The sequence below is a fragment of the Sturnus vulgaris genome, chromosome 25 (genome assembly GCF_052056855.1).
Source record: "Sturnus vulgaris isolate bStuVul1 chromosome 25, bStuVul1.hap1, whole genome shotgun sequence".
In the NCBI taxonomy this organism is placed as follows: Eukaryota; Metazoa; Chordata; class Aves; order Passeriformes; family Sturnidae; genus Sturnus; species Sturnus vulgaris.
The window spans coordinates 5,664,021-5,681,035 of NC_142267.1; the positions used below are offsets into that span (position 1 = coordinate 5,664,021).

The 17,015-nt window shown below is 51.9% G+C and overlaps 1 long non-coding RNA gene across 1 annotated transcript in view; it reads right to left on the minus strand.

The window, feature by feature from the left end:
• The window catches only part of LOC148221255 (uncharacterized), a 28,507-nt gene extending 12,164 nt beyond the window's left edge, over positions 1 to 16,343 (minus strand). The window contains exons 1-2 of the long non-coding RNA XR_015808418.1: positions 16,033 to 16,343; positions 7,456 to 7,541 (exon numbers count right to left, since the gene is read on the minus strand). This is a non-coding gene — a long non-coding RNA (uncharacterized LOC148221255). The remainder of the gene's footprint in view (positions 1 to 7,455; positions 7,542 to 16,032) is intronic.
• Between the last annotated feature and the right edge of the window lie 672 nt (positions 16,344 to 17,015).

Consider the following 17,015-nt stretch of genomic DNA (forward strand, 5'->3'; position numbering starts at 1 on the left):
TGTCTTGGACACAGTGGGGGCCTCCATTGAAAACTTCATCTCTTACCACTGCTCTTAGCAGACCCCTGGGGCTGTGCCTTTTCCTCTTGCCTGTGTCCTGAGAAGAGCAGGAGGGACAATTTCAGGGGTACAGATGGAAGGAGGGATGCTTCACTCCAGACATGCCCATTGCAGAATTTCCCCCTTGAACTGATGCCTGCAGCAGCCTGAGCCCCTGGGGACCCCCAGGCCCCCTTTGGGAGTTTAATCCTATCCCCTTTTTATCTCCACTCCATCCCAGCCCGATTAGCTGTTTGTTTAAGGTACTGCAAACTTCACTTGATAAGTTTACCTAATTGCTTCACTTAAATGAATTACTTCTTGGCTGAACAAGAAAGCAACATAATTGATGTCAAAGCATATTTGTCACTTCCATTAATGTCCTGGGAGAGGGAGAACTTGGGCCTCTAGCACCACAGCACCCTTCCTTGACCAGGCAGCCAGCAGCACCCTGCTCCCCACAGCTCCCAACAGCTGTAGGAGAGTGGAGGTGGGTGCTGCACCTCAGGCAGCCCTGCCATAGCTGTGTGCCCCCAGGGGCAGGTTACAGCGTGCTGGTGATGCTGCTCCTGCCCCCAGTTCTAGCCAGGTCCTGGGAACAGGGAGCAGTTTGGAGGCACTCTCAGTAAATGCCACACTGCCTGCCTGGTGTGTAGGCAGGGCAGGTGAGGGCAGGGAGGCTGCCCAGAGCACAGGTAATGAATGAGTCTCATTGCAGGCACCAAACACCTCAAGCACCTCTGGAGTCACCATCCCTGGATGTGTTTAACAAAAGCCTGGATGTGGCACTGGGTGCCATGGATTAGTTGAGGTGTTAGGGCATGGGTTGGACTCGATGATCTTGAAGGGCTCTTCCAACCCAGTTATTCTGTGAATTCTGTGGCATTAACCTATTGTGGAAAAGGGATGATGCTCATGGATCCAGCCTGTCAGACACGGGAGCAGCATCATGGGGGCACCCTTGGCCAGATCCAGACCAGACCCCGCACAAGGCTCAATCCAGTCCCTACTCTGGCTGCATGCAGGCTGGATTTGGGCCAGGGTACAGCCCCAAGTGACTTCCCTGGGTCCTGGCTGGTCACTGGGAATTAGGAGAGCTGGCAGGATGTTGAGCTGAGGTCTCTGCTGCGAAATGAGGCTGGCAGTGATTGCCAGGGAGTTTGCGTCTGCTTCTTTCTTTTGGAGGGTTCTTATTTTTGTTCCCTTTGCATGTGAAAGGATCTGAGGCAGTAGGTTAGCTCATAAAAAGGTTTCTCTGGGAGCAGCTGCCTGCCGGACTTGAGGTGAATGCCCCGGAGAAAACGCCTCCCACTCCAGTGAAATCTTCCTCCTGTGACCTGCACCAGGAGGTGAACTTTTGTGCGAGAGAAAGATAATCCCCTTTGCTCACCGGGACTGAAGGCGCTGTGATAAAAGCTTTATTCAAGATCAAAGACATATGCTGCCTTTTTTTTTTCTTCCTTTTTTTTTTTTTTTTTTTTTTTTTTACTTTAACTACTACCTTAAACAAAAAGTTTGGTTTATGCTGGGATGAAACTCTGAGTGTTGACAGCTCCAGAGCTCATCTTCCCGGCTGGGCAGTGCCAGTGGGGATCAGGACAGTGTGGGAATGGAGGGCACCGAGACCATTATCCCAGCACAAAGAGGGTTTGGGGGCTCAGCTCCATTTCCCAGTGCACGAAACCACTCAGGGTTCAGGTTCCCTTTCAGTGGAGGGATTATCGGGCAGCTGGAGCAGGCGGGGGGGAGCCTGGGGAATGGTTTGTGTTTGATCTTGCTCAGCAGTTTCATCTGCGAGTGTCCAGCAGGGGCTGTGCTCGGGGTCCGGGAAACCTTCTGTGCCGGAGGTGACATAAAGGGCTGGGGCTGTTCCCAGGATGAGCTGAGTAATGGAGGGTTTTGTGCTGGTTTGCACTTCAAAAGCCACAAGATGGGTTTCCAAAACTCTGGGCTCAGCTACAAATTGCAGGGTTGTTTCTGTATTATCAGAGCCCCCGGGCTGGGACCTTTTTTGTTGCTTTCTGCCCAGCTGCAGACATTTCCCTGCAGGCAGCCAGGCTGGTACCCAGTAAAAATCCACCTGAAGTGTCTCCTCTCAGCGTGCTCAATGTCTTTATTCAATGTATCAGTACCTGTGTCCCCAGGATTTCCCATTTTCTGGGATGCCCTGCAGCTGAGGATACCTTGTGTGGTTGGGTGTATCACAGGACACCCAGCTGCAGGACTCCCCATGTCACAGGACACCCCCAACACACACACTCCATGTCCCCAGACACCCTCTGGTGTAAGACACCCCATGCCCCATCCTGCAGAACAGAAGAGCAGCTACAGCATGAGAAATTTGATTACAGGATCACACATTTCAGTCAGTGAAATAAGTCCCACATAACCCCACTTTCACCCCAGCACTGATTTTCACATCACAGCCGTGCAAAATGGCAGAGGTTCTCTCACTTCCACTGCTATATCCTCTCCGTGTTTAGCCCTTTGTAAAATGAGGGATCACAGGCTGAACTGTGTGCTCAGGATAACTCCTCTGAAGCTAATGCACTTATTATGGTCCCTCACTTCAGACCTAAGCTCAGCAAACCTGGTGTCGGGGGGGAAAAAAAAATCTCCAGGGATGAAATTCACTCTGTCATGTGCAACACATTTTGCATGGAGATAAAGTTCCCTCTGTGTGGCTTCTGCAGGGCCTGGTCCCCTCACTGTCCCCAGGCACTGCTGGACGTGCAGCCCACAGCCCAGATCCAGCTCTTCTGCACCTGGAACAAAGTCTGTGTCCCAACTGTGCTGAGCCAGGGATGTCTGATGATGTTTGCCAGCTTGTTCTGGTGAAAATATAGCAATCCACAGGCCAGAGCATTGGAAAAGACCTACTTGCCTTATGCTGTTAGAGAAATAAAACTATTTCGAGAATTCTCTCTCCAGCATCCTCCAGCTGGCTTAGGCACAACTGTCTCAGCAGATCAGCATTGGGCTGGGAGAAGATCCTCCCCAGCAGGACCAAGGAGCCAGCAAGGGTGGATCAGCAGCTGTATTGCTGATAGGATGCCACCACCTGCAGCTTGAAGCCTCCTTACCTTATGTTCTTCCTGCACAACCTTCCCCTGCACCCACATGCAGGTGCCAGCTTGGATGTGTGAACATAAATACTGAGAGTGAAATGAGAAGCAGGAAGCCCAGGGGACTGGCGGAGTTTGGGATCTCATGGCCCAAGCAGGGAGAAGGGGTTAACCCACATAGATTTGGGAAAGGGGGACATTTTCCCTGTGGAGCCTATTGAGACCAAGGCCATATCATAGGCTGCTGCCAACAAATATGTTTTGAGATGCTGAGATAGAGATTGCTCTTGATTCCTGCTAGGAACCCACAGAACAAAGTGGAAAATCAGCACAGCATCCTACATCCCTCCACAGACAGCAGTGACATGGAGACCTGGTCCCACTGAAGGGTTGCAGGGCTCTACCTTGCACTTTTGAGGTCTGTCTTTAATTAAAGGAGAGCAGCTGAGCTGGGATAGTTCCCAAATCTTGGGGAGCACTTCCTTTCCCTGGAAAGAAGTTGCAGGAGGATTTTGATGTGGGGAAGGGCTTTCCCTGAGGGCTGGGCCAACACCAAATTCTTCTGCTGTACTTGTGGGGTGGAGCAATATCCCACTCCCTTCTTGGGGCTGCCAAGGACGTGGCCACGAGCCACACAGAGCTGACCAGGGAACAGGTGGGCACAGGAGAGGGGCACAGCCCAGACCTTCTCATAAGAAAACTGTGTTTTCTGTAGAGTCCAAGCTGCACTGTCAAAGGGGTCATTCTGGACACGGGGGAACTGGCAGCACTGGCTGATGGAAGTGCACTCTCACTGGGTAATCCAAGAGCTCTAATGATCTGCCTTTGATCTCCTATTCAACAGGGAGATTTATTACAGCTTTCATTTCAAGTCAGAACTGATGAATTTCAGTGGACCTGTTGAGTGGCTACAATCTGGAGGCATTTATCTTTCAGGAGGAAGAAAACATCTCCTTTTTTTGTCTCTTGAAATGAGGAGGGGAGACACAGTACCCAACCAACAAGCATCAAATGATGCCTGCTGCATGGCAGCAAGGTCTGCCTTGCTCAGGGCAGGGTTTCTGCTCCAGTTGTGGCCCAACAGCTGCTTCAGGAGTTTTTCTGCTCTGGCACAAAGTTAATCTGCTAATTACATGTTGCTCTCCCTCTTCCCTGCTTCTGCAGACAGCCCAGAGGGGCTGAGATCCAGCATCACAGGCTCCCAGGTCCCTTTCCCTGCAGCTGAGGATCCTCTGGATATGGAAGATGCCTCTGCTTCTCCAGCAGAAGGTGGCCTGAAAACATGGTGTCCAAAACTGTCTTTTATGTTTTGGATTGTGCAAAGGTCCTCTGTTGCATTTAAACTATTTTCTGCAATTTAATCAGAATCAGCACATTTTACTTCTGGCTGCTCATAGGTGCTGGGGAGAGTCCATTCTAGACTTTTCATGTAGGTGCAGTTTACCTGTCCCATCTATTTTCTCTCAACACCCCCCTGCTGATGCAGACCTGTGTTGAGAGACAGCAGAGACCCTGTTGGGGTCTGTTGACTCCTGACTGATGGCTGTGCCATCCAGCAGGGGAAAGCTGGGGCTCTTTGCTGAGTAATGCCAAATTTATCATCCCCAAGAGCCACAGAAGGGCTCTCAGGCTATTTGAAGCCTCTTCCAAGGCTGCTCCTTGTCAGGCTGCTCCTGGTAACTCTCGATGGTGTTGCTGCTGGTCTCTGCCCACTTCGTGTGGCTGCAAAGGCACGAGTGTTTCTGTTACGTGTTGGCGCTGGTTTGGGATTTGCACCGGGAGATGCAGTGCAGCTGCATCTGCAGCTATTGCTCCCAGTCTCCAGAACTAGCCCCACTGCTTTGCCTCACCCTCTGCCACATCCTGCCTCCATCTCTGCCTTTGGGGAAGAGGCTTTCCCCTGGTCAGAGGCTGCACCTTCTCCGTGCTCTGTCTCAGTGCAGCAGTGAGTGCCCCAGGAGCACTGCACAGGTGAACACAGCATCCATGCAGCTCCTTTCTTGGCCTGACCTCAGAACCAGAACTCAGGGGCAGATTTATATATCCTATTTTTATATTTATATATATTATATAAATATATAATTTTTTTAAATATATTTCGATATTTATATATCACAGAATGCTGATGCTGTGTCACATCGCTGTCAGAATGGCAAGAGGAGCATGGAAACATGCAGATCTGCTGGTTATTGCTGTGTGCCCACCTGTTCACAAGGACTTAGGCTGCTCTATTATCGGAGACCTGCCGAGATTGGGACAGGAGAGTTTGTCATTCAGTTACCAGGTGATGCTGCACACCCAAACCCCAGATCACAGACATCATCACCAGAACTCTGTTAAAACTAACCCTGTATTTTCAGTGAGCTGTGGATTTTGACAGGATTGGTTATTGGAGAGATGCAAGGCTAGGTGTGTGAAGGTAGTGTCTTTTCACATGCCATTTGCTTTATGTGATTTCTTGCTTTGGGGCTGTTTGGAAAGGTCTAAATTCCTCAACAGAAATGCTGATACATTGCATGATCAGTAAAACTTGCCATGTGGGATGTATACTGCCTTTTCATTTGGACTGAATTAATACCAATCCTTTGCTAAGTTATGATGTTAGCTGTTACCACAAGCATTAGAAACTTGTATACTTGGAAAAATATTTGCAAGTTGGTACTCTCAGAGATATATTTATCACTCTGTGACTAATGTTTTGGTTTGTGGACAGGAAGATTCATATTTGTAAGATATTTTGGCTCCTTAGAAAATTCAGTAGATCCCTCCTTGGAAATATTTTGGTTGGACATTAATGGAATGTTAAGCCACAGCAATTAAAGCCACTCATAAATCAGGCACAGGCAGGGTAAGACCCACCCATTGTCACAGTGCCCCTCATCCATCCTGCAGAGCAGTGGCTCTCCCTGCTTGGCAGAGAGAGCTGTGGCTGCCAGGGGTGGCTGAGGAGCAGCCACATCCTGGCTGGCCCTGTCACCATGTCAGGGATTGTCCTGTAGAACTGGCAGGCTGATCAGGTGTTGGCTGCATCAAGGTCCCCATCCCTGCAGGTGCAGGGACAGGCCTGGGGCAGATGGCTCCTCTCAGCAAAGCCTGCTCCAGAAAGGCACAGCACCAGGGTCTGAGGGAGCCCTCAGCAGTGCAGGAGCAGGAAGGAGATGTCCCAGGTCATGTTGTGTCCTGGGCTTCAGGAGATGAGGAGATGCTTGGTGACACATCTGGTGAACTCTGCACTAGCACATGGTTCCAATGGGGAAATTTCCACCTCAGTCTTTGAGTCTGCTGGATTTGATGGTGTCTTTAGAGAGATCAGTGATGTAAGAGAGTGACTGGGACACGACAGTTTGGGTTTTTTTCCATGGAGAATACTGTTTTGCTAATCTTGAAGATATTTAAAATTAGCTTGGGCAAAAATACCTCTTTGGAAAAAATGTGGGATTCAGGAGGTTCCAGATTTCTAATGTGGCTGCTTTGGAAGCCATAAGGTTGGAGATCAGAATCTGTTCAGAGCTGGTCTGTGCTTCAAAAAGCAAAACTGATTCCTCTGCAGTCATTCATGTGCCTGTGGGGACTGTGGTGTTTGCTGGGCTCAGGCTCTTTACAGATGTTGTTTCTGTTTCTGGAAGGAGAACAGTGACCCAGTTCCAGTGAGAAGAATTGGGATGTTCTGCACCAGCCTGTCTGTGCAGCACCAGCTCTGCATCAGTGTTTCCAAACTCTGCTCCAGCCTCTCCAAACTCTGCTCACTCTCATTTGTGTGTTGTTTATCTCTTGAATGGGAAAATAAGATATATGTAGCTTTCTTTTTCATCTGCCCTCTCATTAAGATAATTCTGAGCAGCAGAGCAGACCTGAGCAGTGCTGCCAGACCTCATTACAGGGATCCAGCCCAAAGAACACGTAGCTCTGGAAGCTCACTGTGAGGACATCCATCACCCAGACCCACCTGTCCCTGTGCAGACAAAATGCTGGACCCCAGCAGAAAGAGGAGAGAGTGATTCCTTCAGCTCAGCCCAGCCCGAGCTGCTCCCACCATTAATCCTTCCAGACAATGTGGCTCCTTTCTTTCACAATGGCCTTACATTGAAAGAGGGCAGATTTAGAATAGATATGAGGAAGGAATTCCTGGCTGTGAGGGTGGGCAGGCCCTGGCACAGGGTGTCCAGAGCAGCTGTGGCTGCCCCTGGATCCCTGGAAGTGCCCAAGGCCAGGTTGGACAGGGCTTGGAGCAGCCTGGGACAGTGGAAGGTGTCCCTGCCATGGCAGGGGGTGGCACTGGATGAGCTTTAAGGTTCCTTCCAACCCCTGTGATTCTTGGCTAGCATCAAAAAGATCTTGGTCTCCTACTTACCTGTCTGTGCTCTGGGGCAGTCACTCCATTTCTGTCTCTCCAACTGCCTCAGTGGACCTTGGATAATTCACCACCAGGCATGAAGGCTGATGACAAATCCAAAAGGATGATAAAGCTGTTAATGAACACTTGAAACTGTGTTTGCCTCCTCTCTGACAGATCTTTGGGCAACACATTGAGGGGATGGTCTGCAGTTTGTGTGTGTTGGTGTGAAGGTCCCCTTGGAGCAGGAGATAAATCCTCACCATCCTGCAGAAATTCAGATTAGTTCTTCCTTCCCCACAGAGCACAGACCAGATCTCTGACCTGAAAACAGCTCATGACCTGGACTTCTCCCCTGTACCCATCCTGCAAACCCAGCCTTTGTACCCTGCCCTGGGAGCAGCCAGCAGCACAGGGTGAGCTGGGAAAGAGCTCTGGCTTGGGTTGCAATGCAGGATGTGCCCAGCAGTGTGTATTCTATCCCAGCTGTTCACCCAGCTGTTGCAGTGTTCTTTATCTTCCCCACAGCCCATCCTCCCTCCAGGAGATCTCTCCTGTTCATGGCCATGCAGTCCCAGGGCAGGGCTGATCAAATTCCATCATCCCATTGGGAGATGCTCCAGCCAGGGCAGGAGCCGAGCATTTCCTACCCAGATCAAAGGGGAGATTTGGAACAGCAGAGCAGCCTTTTCCCACTGGATCCCAGAGGAAAACCAGAGCCTTGCACATCATCCCTGGAGCTTTGGAGGAAAACTGCACCTTGTGCAGGAGCCCTGCTCCAGCAGAACCACATCTGTCAGTGCAGGATTGCAGCCACCATGGAATGGGACTGCACCAACCCTGACTGACTGACGGGGGCACCTTGGATTCTGACTCTGGCAGTGTTTTGGGTTTGGTTTCTTTTTGTAATCCTGTATTTCTATTTTAATTTTCCTGGTAAAGAACTGTTATTCCTATTCCCATATCTTTGCCTGAGAGCCCCTTAATTTCAAAATTATAATAATTTGGAGGGAGGGGTTTTACATTTTCCATTTCAAGAGAGGATCCTGCCTTTCTTGGCAGACACCTGTCTTTCAAACCATGACAACCTCTGGCTGTGGCTGTGGCTGTGCAGAACAAGGACCAGTGCCATGGGCAGTGACTGGGCCCATGGTCTGTGAGGTGAGATAAGCAAGATCCTGAGGTGAGAAATGGCCCTGGAATCCCCAGTGCCTCCCAAAGGGTGTTAAACCAGTTTGTTGTCTCTGCTGTGGGGATGGCACATTGACTGATATCCCTTCTGTCACAGACCAGGGGTTCTGCTTGTATCACTTGGACACTGCTGGGTGCTGAGGGCAAGTGGATGGGTTCACTTTGGAAATGGCATTAAATGAATCCCTTTCCTATTCATGCACTCTCCCACTGAGGTTTTACATCACTTCCCTGCCTTTTGAGCTTACCAACAGGTAAAACAAGCAGGTTTAAAAGGAGAAGTGTCAAGATCACTTCAGATGGAGCCTTGTTGGATGTTGTGCCACCATGCTGGTTCCTGGACTGATACATGACTGTGTCTGGGACACGAGTTCCCTACTCCCCTCCTCCAGCTCACTTCTCCTGTGATCCCATAGGAAACAATCCTGTTCTTAGGGGCTTTTCAAAACCCTCAGGAAACACCCTGAGAAGGTCCTGCCACCACACACAGGCTCCCTGGGTTCAGCAAAGGGATATTTCAGGACCTGTCAGCTCTTGCAATGCCCACGACCAGGGCTTGTGACTTTGTGCATCACCACCTCTTGGCTTGTTAGAGCAGAAAATGGTGACACTGAAAGCCTTTCTCCCTGGGAGGGAGTGGAGCACACAATGAGAAGTTAATGATGGTGGCTGTGCCCTGCAGGCTCTGGGCTCTGCCATTCCCTCCATCCTCTCTGATCCCTGTTAATGCCATGTCTGGGTTGTTGGGTCAGGCTCTGTTTGCCAGAACAGGAGGCAGCAGGGCAGGGGTGTGCTGGAACCCTGAAGCCTGGGAGTTTTGAACTTTCTGTGCTTTCTGACACTGACCCTCAAGAGAGCACTGCTTTAGACTTGAGGCCTTGGAGAAAACTTCCAAACTTGAGTGATGGAGTTGGAATCACTGGTGTGTAGTTTGAATAGAAATGTGTAATATCACATGGGGAAGGGTTTGGAATTTGGGGTTTTAGAATACAGTAACAGGTATGGGACAAGATGGAGGTTCTTGGGCGTTGGCTCTTCTTCCCTCTTGTTCCTTCCTCTTCTTTGTTTTAGGTGGCAGTTTTTTGGTTGGATAAAAAATCCCGCAGTGTGGGTTGAAGGTATTTGGTTATTGGGTTAAAAGTATAAATAATATAGATGTTAGTTTTTAATTGGATAGTTAGGCCTTAAAAGACCTTGTAATGAGCAAGATCCAACTCCATTTTCTCACTTTTAGCTTGTTAACTAGAGATGTTGTGGAACTCACTCTTCTATAGATAAGAATTAATAAACAACCGAGTCTGAACACAAAAATCCATCTCTTGTGCTTCAATCCTGACTCTGAGTGAAGGCAGAGGAAAAAAAGAAGCCAGCCACTAATATGTGGAGCCACTAATAGGGGTACAAGAGCTGCTATTGTTGTGGGGAGCAGCTGGAAGGAGCGATCCTGCCGTGCTTGGTGCAGGAAAAGAGGCCCTGGACTGCCTCCCCCTGCCCTGCCCTGCCCTGCCTCCCCCTGCCCTGCCCTGCAGCCCCTGTCTCCCAGCCAAGCACTCCTGCAGCAAAAGGAGCTCAGCAGGTATTGATTGATGGGGTTTGGTGCTGGGGTGAGCACCTGGCTCAGGTGGGCAGGAGGCTGCTCCCCTTGCCCTCTTGTTGGCACTGCTGGTGCCTGTGGGGGGGTGAAGAGCTGCTGGAGGAAAGCAAAGCAGTTGGAGCCAACAGCATCTCAGCTTCTGGCATTATTTTAGAGAGAGGACAATTAACAGCCCAGTGCTGAGGTTTTGTTTCTGTCAAGTCTTTCTGACCATCCTACTACTTTTCCTGGTAGCCAAGTGACAGGATTTCTGGGGAAGAGCTCGGGGTTGAGATGAGACCCTGAAAACTGGGATTGGAGGTTTGCATGTCCAGCACAGGCAGTGCCCTGCAGAAGGTGACCAGGATGTGATCCCACCAGTTGCAGATCAACTGGCCACCTGCTTAACAAAGCTTGGGAGGCTTAGGCTGGATATCAGGGAAAGGTGATGGTGATGAGGCACTGAACAGGCTCCTCAGGGAATGGACACAACCCCAAGGCAGCCAGAGCTCCAGGAGTGTTTGGACACCTCTCTCAAGCACAGGGTGGGGATTGTTGGGGTGTCTGTGCAGGGCCAGGAATTTGACTTTGATGATCCTTGTGGGTTCCTTCCAGCTCAGGATATTCTATGATTCCATGATGCTATGATACTCTGAGAAGCAACCATGGTGGATGTTCCCAGTGATCCCTGGGTGCTGCTTTTCCTTCCAAGTTGGAGGTTGGTGACCTTGGCCAAACTGCAGTCACTCCTTCAAGCTTCCTCCCATGCAGGGGCCTTGGGGTTGCATGTCAGAAACACACACTCAGAGCCCTGGCACTGCCTTCCCTGCTGGCTGCTCCTGCCTGGGATGTTGGAGTGCTGGGCTGTACCACAGCTTAGGCTGCACGACCTTCAGAGAGCCCCAAACCCACCCAACACTTCGGTGTTCAGCCCAGTCAAGGCTGGGAAATGCAGTTAAATGCTGTGAACTAGCCAAGGTGGTGGAGAAAAATCTTCTCACTGTGCACTCTGATGGTGTATTTGCTAGATTGGATCTGTGCCTGCTTGTGCTGCCTTGTCAGAAATCCAGTGAAAATCACAGTAAGGAGCTAACAATTTGGAGGACAGGCTCAGCCCTGGACTGTGTGACCTTTCTGACAAAACCCTCAGCAAAAGCCTCTGCTCAGCCTGTGCCAAGTGTGCTGGCGACAGCAGGAGCTCCTCTGCCTGCCTTGGTGCAATTTGCATTTGCTTAGGAAAATGTCACGGGTTACATGCTCTGGGGCAAGTTCTGCTCTGTCTCCTGCAGTTCAGGGGGGAATTGGCCACACTCTGCACCTCTGACCTGCTCCCAGCCCCTCTCAGAGCCCTGTGAAATCTGCAGCCGATAGCTCTTGGCTCCAAGACATTGTGTGTCAAGACACCAGAGTGTGACTAGTGCCACTCCAAATCCCATCACATCAGCCAGGGAATGAATGGAACAGCTCTATCCGACAGCAGCTGTCTGCCTAAGGATTGGGGCTGACAGGGAAACCTCTGCTCACACATTCAGGGCAGGCAGAGGAAATTCTATGTCCTGGGCCATGGAGCTGGGAAAAGGAGGAGCCACTGGTGTCTGGTACCTGCTGAAGAGCTGGAATGCTTGCTCAGCCTCCCAGGAGAGGGGAGGGTGTGTGGTGCAGGGCCTGGGAGATGAGAAGGGGGCTGCTACTCATCCTAAAAATCAGTATTTCTGGGCAAATCCTTGTTGGACCTAGCTGGAGCAGATTGACAGATCAATTTTGTCTGTGTTGAAAAAATCTGCTAATGGGAGATTCTGCAGCTGTTCCTGGGGCTACTGCCCACCATCCCACTGCATCCAGCTCACTGGTTTCCAGTGTCCCAGGGGAGTCCCACCACACTCTGTGGCTCACAAGGGCCATGAATGCCTGCATTTACCTCTGATAGTCACCTTTGGGATGCAAGGCACTTGGGGTTCAGGTGAGGAGAAGCCACTGCTGGGACTGATCCTCTTTTTCAGGGCTAGCACTCCAGCAGCTGTGGCTACAAACCCCCACCAGGTCAAGGCTCGAACATGTTGTCAGGTTTCACTCCTAGCAAGCAGGTAACAGCTGTCAAGTCTGCTCATGTTCACACAAGCCCACGTTTTCTTTATACATAAAAAGTGCATAAAATTCATAATTATAGTGGCAAAAAAAAAGTAACAGCAATTCACAGCAAAGTGATTTTTACAAATATAATGAAATTATCATATTTTCCTTTGTCTCATGTCCATGCTTTACTTTAAGTTCAGTATTCTTGTTTATATTGATCCCATGGTGTGTTTCCATAATAACACGAATCACTGTGTAACATCTCACAGAGGAGATCTGCCTGGGGCTCCTGCTGGTGCTGCTGAAGCTTTCCAAGGATGGTCTGGGGCTCTCCAGGGCCCTTCCTTGGGGCTCAGGTACCTCTGGGACAGCAGGATGCTGACTCTGGTGTGTCTGGAAGGTGCTGGAATAAAGCACAATGTGGAAGAGGCCTGGGGAGGGGACTGTCCCTGCTTTTGTGGGACTGACCCTGGCTCTGCATCCCCCCAGAGGGCTGTGATGTCCTGAACACCACACCAGCTCTGGGAAAGGCTGGTCCCTGTACTGGGACTGGGGAGGGCCCCTCTCCCCTGGGCATCAGTCTGGCAGCCCCTCATTGCCATGGGGGTCTCCTCTCCCCTGGGCATCAGTCTCGCAGCCCCTCATTGCCACGGGCAGTGGTGCAGTGGCCAGAGCTCGGCTCCAGGGCATGGCCAGCCCTGACCTGTCTTTGCCTCCTTCCCTGTGAGCCCAGCCCGGCCCCCTTAATGGGAGCTTTGAAATGACTCGCTCATTTAAACTAATGCAGTAAGAGCCCGGTTTGAGTGTGGGCTTTGTGCGGGAGCGAGCTGCCTGTGCTCCCTGGAAAGGCAGCATTATGCTGCCTCTCTCACTCCAATATGCTAATACACCAACTCCCTGCAATTTCATTTTCAACAGGGACTAATTTAAAAGAAATGACCAGCCTGCCAGTGGACTTCAAAGATATCTTTTGATGAGTTTTAGCAGCTTCAGCAAAACTCTAATTTGAATTTCAGTGGCTGCCGTGTGATTTTCTCCGTGACAGTTAAGAGAGATGATAGTGCCAGCTCCATCTGTCATTGGAGCCTCTTCTCTTCCCTCTTTTCACTGATTTGTTACAGAGTGGGGGAAAGGAGAGAGGGGGAAAGTTGAAAGAGAGGGTGGCTAAATTCTGGTGCCCTTGTGCAGGGGCATACAAAGGGGAAATGTGGAGCTGGTGGTGGAGGAGGTGATGGGAGCAGCTGGACACCACAGACAGCACCCAGCACAGGTAACACCCCAGTACAGGTAACACCCCAGCCCAGGTAACATCCCAGCCCAGGTAACACCCCAGTACAGGTAACACCCCAGCACAGGTAACACCCCAGTACAGGTAACACCCCAGCACAGGTAACATCCCAGTACAGGTAAGATCCCAGCACAGGTAACATCCCAGCACAGGTAACACCCCAGCACAGGTAACACCCCAGCACGGGTAACACCCCAGCACAGGAAACACCCCAGCACAGGAAACACCCCAGCACAGGTAACACCCCAGCACAGGTAAGATCCCAGTACAGGTAACACCCCAGCACAGGTAACACCCTAGCACAGGTAACACCCCAGCACAGGTAAGATCCTAGCTCAGGTAACACCCCAGCACAGGTAACACCCCAGCACAGGTAACACCTGCCTGCACAGGCAGTGTGTTCTGCAGCTCCAGGGTTTCACAAGATGATGCACTGGCTCAGGCATTGTGGGTTAAACTGCTAATGGAACAGAAACACTTTCACAAGGAAGTCAGCAAGTGTTTTCTGTCCTAGCTGGGCACTCAGACTGGCAGCCCAGTCAAGATGAAGCACTCTGGGTGCTGCCATCCCCTTTGTGTTAAATACATTTCACTCAGGGCTGCAGCACTGGAGCAAGATCCAGCAGCTGGAATCACGGCCAGGACTGGGACACGATGTCACCCAGCCCCTGCGCAGGTGAGGCAGGACAGAGCCTCACCAGGCCATGGGGGCAGTGCAGGGCGTGTCTGCCCCTCCTCCTGTGCCAGTCCTGCCCCCCAGCACCCATCAGCGCTGGCTGCAGAGGTGGCTGTGCCTCCCGGCCGATGCAGCGCAGTTCCTGCTCCTCCTCACACGCCTGTTATGGTTGTCACCCCTGATTTCATGCTGCCTCTTACATCTTTAGCTTTCCTTGTCAGAGACAGCTTCATTGCTGGCTGCCCTGAGCCCTGGGAGTCCTCTCACGCTGAGCTGGCAGCTTTGGGGGCAGAGGCTCCCCCGCCTTTTGTTCCCAGGGACCCGGATTTACATCTTCCCTCTGATGCCTGTGGACAGAGCCATGGCCGGGCATGTTCAGGGCCAGTCCCAGCCTCTGAGCTTGCCCTCCTCTCACAGGGAAGCCCTGGCCCGGATGACAGGAGCCACTTGGGGCAGCTCTGGCTGGCCAGGGCACCCAGGCAGCACGGGAGTGGCTGTCAATCCCACTGTGAGCCCCAGGCAAGTGGCAGGACCTGTTCAGCTCATGTAAAATCTGGTATTAGAGACAGGATCAAGGGCCCTGTTCCCAGTTACAGCTGCTCCCACAGACCTGGGCCAGGAGTCACACTAGCAAAGCCTTGTTTTTATTTTTCTCTGGTACCCTGCATTGTTGGCTGGTCCCTGGCAATGGGATGATCACAGCTTGGGTTTCTCAGTGGTGAGCATCCAGCTAGTGCACACTGGTGATGCCAGACTGGGTCCCTGCCCTGACAGAAGAGTCTGGAGAAGGAAAGGATGTGCCCCATCCCCATGCACTCATCCCATCAATGGATTGCCTGTGCATTCCCAATCCTCTGGGAGCCCAGCACTGCAGGGATCAGGGCCAGGAGGTGTCTGTGTCTGCCATGGTGGGCAGCGGGACCCTGAGAGCTGGAGACAGTAACTCTCTGCGGGTCCTGGATGCAAAAGGTGCTGGAGATGTGATGAGAATCATAGAGTCATGGAATATTCTGGGGTGGAAGGGACCCAGAAAGATCACTGAGTCCATATCCTGGCCCTGCATGAAAACCCCAGCAATCCTACCCTGTGCCTGAGAGCATTGTCCAAACTCTCCTGGAGCTCTGGCAGCCTTGGGGCTGTGCCCATTCCCTGGGGAGCCTGGGCAGTGCCCAGCACCTTTGAGGATTGTTCTTGGATGGGGCCAGAGTGCAGTGCCAGCTTTGAGGGGTCTTGGCATCATGTGGGAACATGACACAGCAGGGAACGAGGCAGAAGCAACAAGGGAACCCTGCAAAAGGGAGGAGAGCGTGTCCAGAGTGGCAGCTGCAAGGCCAAGGAAGGATTGTATCCTGTCCCTGCTGCCTCTGGGAGGGTTTGGACCAGGACTGCCAGTCCTGATGGTGGAGGCAATGGCATTTCCCCGTGTTTCTGAGCATTCCCCTCTTTTGGCTTAGAGCTACTGCTACTGCTGATGGCTCATGGATACAGCACTCGCCCATTGCCACCCTCAGGTGGAGGACACGCAGGTGGGGACCCCTGCAGCACTTCCCTGCTGCTCCCATTGTCCCCTGATGGACAGAGCTGGGGCCAGTTGCGGTCTCAGCTCGTGTGACAGCGCTGCCAAGGCTCCCTGGTGGGGATCCAGCTCTCAGAGTCAGCCTCTGCTCTGAAAGCCTCTGTGAAATCACTCCGACGTTAGGCACTTCCTAATAAAGCTGTCACAGACACCCCCATTATCTCCCGGCTCAGCCCCCTGCCCTCTGTTTAACCAGATAATCTGCTTTTTAAAAATACCTTTTCCTCTGGCTCAGTGGAAGCTCAGGTCTGTCCCAGTTCCTTGTCACCGAGGCGCATTGAGGAATTATCAGCACGCAGAGCTTTTTTTTTTTTTTTCCCTTTGTCATTGTGTGATACTGAAAAGTCTATTTTGTGGCTAATTATGCTGGCATCTGCGTGCCTCCCTCGGCGTGCATCTGAGCCTGTCCCTGCTGCAGAGGAACAGCCTGTGCGGGGAGGCTTCTCTTCCATTAGACATGCAGAGATCAGACCTGAAATTTGTCCCAGCCCTGTGCACAATGCTGATGCTCCGGTACTTACGCATCCTTTTGTTCTCGACCCTGGGAAATTCCCATTTCTCTCCCGCAGCCCGGGGGATGAGCGGGTTTTCTTTCCAGCAGCAAGGTCTGCCACCAGACGGTGGCCGTGGGATGTGTCAGGATTTCAGAACGTCCTGGGATCAGGCTGCAAATGTCACTGCGGCACCGTGGTCACCCTGTCCTTTCTGCCAGCCTGGCCTTGTCCCCATGGCCCTACAGGAACCAGTGCCCAGGTGGCCTTGGGACTCTGGGCAGAGCCCACTCCAGTCACCCAGGATCTCAAACTGGGACCCAAGTGGGGCAGTGCTGCTGGGGATGTCCCTGCAGATGTCACTCACCCCAAGGACCGTGGTGTGAATCTGTTCCCCTTCCTCACTGTGCCCAGCCCAGGTAACCTGCCCATGGTGATTGCAGGCATTGGGGACAGCCGGGGACAAACAGCACAAAGGCTGTTCCCACCTTGTGGAGGAGCACTGGGCTCTCTGGCCAGCTGGGAAGTGCCAGGATGCTCCCCACTGTAAGCTCTGCCCTTCAGAAAGGCAGCCCAGCCAGAGCAGGGGCAGGGCAGCATCTCCCTGGGCTGTCCTCAAGGCTGGCACTTCCCCTCTGTGCTGGTCCTTGGGGGTGGCCTTTCCTTACATTGGCTCTACAGGAAACGGGCAGGGTGGAAAGGCTTCACCT